Source organism: Tamandua tetradactyla, chromosome 1 (genome assembly GCF_023851605.1).
Source record: "Tamandua tetradactyla isolate mTamTet1 chromosome 1, mTamTet1.pri, whole genome shotgun sequence".
Classification (NCBI taxonomy): domain Eukaryota; kingdom Metazoa; phylum Chordata; class Mammalia; order Pilosa; family Myrmecophagidae; genus Tamandua; species Tamandua tetradactyla.
The window spans coordinates 152,338,774-152,344,866 of NC_135327.1; positions in this window are offsets into that span (position 1 = coordinate 152,338,774).

The window sequence follows — 6,093 nt, forward strand, 5'->3', positions numbered from 1 at the left end:
TTCAGTGAATTTAAATGAGCATATCACTTTTGGCTCTTTCTATATTTTAGTAGATGTGGGAGGCCAACAGAGGGGCAGATATTTGGGAGTTGTAATAATATAAAGGGAACATTATCTTCATTTGTACTGAACTGTAGTTGTTTTAAAAACTTTTTTTCCATACTGCTACTAGCATATGAGCATTTATGTCCTTTTTAACAGCAAGCATGTATCTTGATGGAAATTTAGAAAATACATAAAGGAGTAAAAAAATAGTAAAAGTCATCTGGAAACACACCATTGAGAAATAAGAATTGATAACTTATTTTTCTTTGCTTCTATATACTTATTTGAAATGAGATCATATTTCTTGATAGCTGGGTGGTGATGTATTATTTGAAGAGCCTATCATTTAATTAACCAATTCCCTGTTATTGTGCACCTATGTTGTTTTGGTTTTTTTACATTATGAATATTGCTGTGATGAACACCTTTGTACGCACATCTTTGTCCATTTCTTTAGTTATACATTTCATTAAGCTAAATTCCTAAAACTAGAAGTTATGAATTAAGGGATGAAATATGTTAAGGTTTTTTTATATTATCAAATTGCCTTTTCTGAAAGGTGGTAGCTATTTATGTCACCTCCAGCAGAATAGGTTAATTCTATTTCACTGCGCACTGTACCAAATTTGGGCATTTTAACTTCAAAGTCATTTAATAGCTTTAAAATGCTCTATTTTTATTAAATATATGGGAATTTTCTTAACCAGCTCCTCTGGTTGGGATAATAAATGCTTAATATTAATATAAGAGCAAATAAAAGGATCTTATTTAAGAATAGCCACTGCAAATAAATATGAAAAGACATTTTTAATTTTTTAAAAAAATTTCACAGTTGCTTAACTATTACCATTCTAGAAGTAATCCAAGATGTAGACATTGGACAACTGGATTTTGTTCTAAATTTGCATGAACTCAAAGGGATATGGACAAAGGACAAACATCCTGAGATCACCAATGTATAGGTTTTTTTTTTTTTAAGGGTACTATGATAACTGGCCACAGACTCAGTATAAAAAGTAATTTAAAACTACCTTCCTCTAGTGTGATTAGTAATATTGGAAAGAGCTTTCTGTCAAACAGAGGAATAGTAATGGGATTTTTCCATTTAAGTGGAATTAATAACAGTTTTAACTGTTTATAAAAGAGATTCCTGGACCATGGAACCCCCCCCCCCCCCAAAAAAAAGAGATTCATTCTCACTCATAGAGTCAAATCTAGACTATAGATTACTTGGGGACAAAGTTGGAATAAGGAATGGGAAGTTAAGGCTTAAAATATACAGGATTCCTATTTGGAACAATGGAAATACTTTGGTATAGTATGGTGAATATGGTAGCACAACACTGTGGATGTAATTAACAGCACTGAAATATATATCTGAATGTAGTTGAAAGAGAAAATGTTAGGTTGTATATATGGCAACAGAATAAAAATTAAAAAAAAAATCCACACAGCTATGCCATACGGTGAATCCTAACTTAAACCACGGACTATAGTTAATAGTACAATTACAAAAATGCTTTCGTCAGTTGTAACAAATGTTCCACACTAATGCGAGAGTGGTATATGGGAGTCCTGTATTTTATGCATAGTTGTTCAGTAAACCCACAACTTCTCTAATAAAAGGGGGATTAAAAAAAAGAGCTTCAGATTCACTGAAGATAATAAATTTGTTGTCACACTCAACAAGTCTATCTTGTGCCCAGGAAAATACCAGCACCTTTCCTTCCAGGTGGCAACAGGTTTTCATTTCCTGTAAATATCTTACTGTCTAAAAATCTCATTGTTATTTTAAACGGCTGTTGGGGAAAGGAGGTTCTGGATAAAACAGTATTCACTGACCAGGATAAAGCAGTCTAGGAGGAGGGGCATTTATAATGATTGGACTGAACCCCTAAAAACTAAGTTTCTCATCTTCATTCTCTGCTTTATCTGACCAGCTTTTGCACCTGTCCTCATGCATGTTTTGGTTTCTCTATAAGTTTCCCATGTCAAAAAACCACCCAGAATAGAGAAAACGTCCTTAGGCAGAAAAATACCCTATCCTGTTTATGGTTATGTTCTTTTTGAGGAAAACAGATCCCACAGATAATGTGAAGAACCAACATACTGTAAAAATAAAGAACATTCTGTTCTCAGTGTTCAAAAATATTCATCGAAAATATTCATCAGTGGAAAGTAAATGGAAAAGTAAATTTTAAAATCCATATCAAGGTCTGTGCTGAGTTAACCAAAAGAAAGATTCTGAGTTCACTTTGCAAAAGTGTTGTACACTTCTTCCTTTATTGAGTATTCCTGTCAGAGAGAGGGCTAAATGGTAGAATTTGTGGTTCTTTGAATCATCTAAAGCATTAATCTTTTTTTTTTTTATTTTCACTGATTCTTGGTATTCTTATCTAATCTCCTTTGGCCCTCTTTATCACCAATATCCTCTAATGTTATATAATTAATTAATGTTAAATAATATCAAACAAATGCTTATAAAACATACAATGGTGTGTGTACATCAATACATATAAAAAAGATTTGATCAATCTCCATATTCTTGAACAATGCACTTTATTTAAAAATTGACCAAATCTTTGATTTATGGCTATTTTGAAGTAAAATTTTTAAAAATTCAGTCAAATTGAGGACTGGAAAAATAAAAAGTAAAATCTGTATTATTTTTGAAAATACTTATCTATGATCTACATAATTCTTACCCATGAATGTAAAATTATTTCTGTAGTTTAAATATATGCTTTGTTCTACTAATTCAATTTTTTTAAGTGTAGATGTGCCATGAATTAGGCATGTTATAGAGAACCTACTGAAAGGGATTTTGTTTCTCATGTTTTCTTTCAAATCACAGAAATTTTCTTTGGAAAACATGTTTACTGTTTTAATAGAAACAGGCATAATTGGTAACAAGCAAGAAAAGAAATATTTTTCAGGGATACATTTTCATTCGGTAGTGGCAGATTACAAATTCAAAACTTCTATTTATTAAAAATTGATAATTTTCTTTAAAAATTTGTTTATATCTATTATTCCAATGTCTCTCTTGCATTTTAACCTATCTGCTAACCTCAAAAATCCTTAAGATCGCAGAGATTAGTTCTCTTTTCCACTGTTAATAAATAGAACAGTGTTAAAACTGGTATTAACTGTAGCAAGTACCATCCATTGATTATTGCCTAATCCCAAATGAAACTATAAAATACACAATATTTTTGATGTGCTAATTAATGAAATACATTTAATAATCATAATGGGCTAATGCAAGAATAGATCTGGATAGAATATGGGGAAAATTATTTTAGTAATAGGTGACACCATTATCATGGACCATAGGACTGAGAGATTTTTTGGGGCGTCCTTATTCCAACCTTGCATTAACCACCTGAGCAAGCTACTTGATTGCTCTGAGCTTCATTTTACTATCTTCTAAATGTAAAATGAAGAGATTGGATTTGACTAAGTGTTACAATTTTTTTTTTCTTTTTTACCATGACTCATATTCTTACATTGGGGCTCAGGCACACATATATATATATTTAAAACAGAAGTTTCACCAAGCAATACTTATCTTCACTACACACAACATGTCGTGGTTATTTTCAATTCTGTTTTAGTTTTTAAAACTGGAGCACAATACATTGATTTTTATGACCCACTAATGAGTCACAGCCTATCCTTTGGAAAACACTGACAATCTGAAAGATCCCTTTCAGTCCCAAACCACTGTAACTATGTGACTTACAATGATTTTGAGAAAACTTTGTGAGATGTGCCTTGCCATGTCTGAGGCCACAAAATTTCCTTTGAACATCATAAGTCTGGGGGTTTCCCGTGTTGAATGCAGGTTCAGATAAGTGACGGAGATCGCTGATCCTATCCACCCTAGTAAATGGGAAGATAGCTACCCCTTGAAGCAAAAGCTACATATTTTAATTAACAAATTTACAAAACATTTATTTTTCTGTTGAAAGAGACAGTTAGCAGTGTGTGGGGCTTTTAGGATCGTAGTAACAGAGGTTCTATCCAACATTTGTATTGTGAGCCAAGAAAAGGAGGCAGTGGAGTCTTCCCTAGAGCAGTTGTTTGTTAGGTGTAATTTAGGTGTTGATGCTGGCTGGGTTGTCCTAAAGTCTACTTCCCTGGTCTTTCTGGAGATTATAGATTACTTAATATCCTTTAAATCATACCTTTTCTATTTTAATTAGCTGGATTGAAGTCTGTTTACACAGAGATGTTGAACAAAGAAACATTTGAGAAGAAAACCAGGTGACCTGGGAGCAATGTTCACTAACTTTGACTATGACTTCAGGTGATGTCTTATCTGCTCTTTTCTTGGTTTGCTCAGATGTCAAATGATGATGACTTGCTATTCCTATTTCACAAAGATGTAAGAATAGAGGGAAATCATGCGTGAAATTGCTTTGAAAAGTTAAAAAGTTACAAAAACAAATAAATGGGATAGGTGTATTTATTTCTAAAGAATCTTAAAAAAAAGTGAAATTTTCCTTGATGGCTGGAAACTGAATTTAGACTTTATCTTATTGAAAGCACATCTATTTCCCTTTAGATTTAAATAGTTGTTACCGACTCATAATTTTTTCTTTTTCCTAAAGGTATAACATATTCCAGAATATGTCATATTAGGTCTGAAGTTACAGGATTTTACATAGCAGAAGTATGACATAATCATCACATGTTTCCTAAAAGTGACTGTTATCTCTACCAAAAATTATCTTGTAGGGTACTCAGCATAAGTCTGTTTTTGAAAAGACTGATTAAAATTCCTCGCTATAATATTTGTGATAATATTTTTTGGAATTAAACATTTATTTGAGTGCCTTTAAAAACTAATCAATATAATTTATTTTATTACAAGTTTAGATTTACAGAATAATTGAGCAGATTTGTGGCATGTATACAAAGCCACATGAACCTACCCCCACCCCTCTACCCTGTACACATGGCACACTATGTCCCTTGTCATTAATATTCTGCATTCATGTGGTACGTCTGTTAGAATTAATGAACCAAAATTAATAAATTATTATTAACTATAATCCATAGTCTTCATTGAGGTTCACTCTTTGTGTTGTATCTTTCTATAGGTTTCGACAAATGCACAATGACATGTATCCATCATTACAGTTTCATACGGGATGATTTCACTACTCCAAAATTGCCCTTTGCTTCACCTATTCATTCCTCTTCTCTATCCCTCCAACCCCCTGGCAATCACTAATCTCTTTACTTTCTCTGTATTTTTTACCTTTTCTACAGTGTCAGAATCATACAGAATGTAGCCTTTTCTGACTGGCTTCTTTCACTCAGTAATAATCATTTAATGAACAATATTTCATTTTACAGAGGTGTCACACTTTTTTATCCATTCTCCTATTGAAGGACATCTTGGTTGTTTCCAGTTTGTGGTACTCATGAAGAAAGTTGCTATAAATATTCACGTGCAGATTTTTGGTGGACATAAGTTTTCAACTCTGTTGGGTAAATAATTGGGAGCATGGCTGCTGTTTCATAACATAAGACTACATTTAGTTGTATAAGAAACTGCCAAACTATCTCCCAAAATGTTTGTACCATTATATATTGCTAACAACGAGTGAGCATTCGTTTTGCTGCATATCCTTGCTAGTATTTGGGATCATCAGATTTTTGGATTTTAGCCATTCTAAGAAGTATGTAGTAGTATCTTATTGTTTAGTTTGAAATTCCCTAATGGCATATGATGTTGAGCATCTTTTCATATGTTTATTTGCTATCTGCATATATTCTTTGGTTAGGTGAATGTTCAGATCTTTTGCCCATTTAAAAATGGGATTTTTTATTTGTTGCTGAGTTTTAAGAGTGCCTTTTTTTTTCTTTTTAAATACAATTCCTGTATCTGTGACTTGTCTTATTGTTTTCTTAACAGTGTCTTTCACAGGAGAGAAGTTTTTAATTTTAGTAAAGCCCCACTTATCAATTTCCCCTTCATGGATTGTGCTTTTGGTATTGTATCTAAAAATTCATTGCCAAATGCAAGTTTACCTA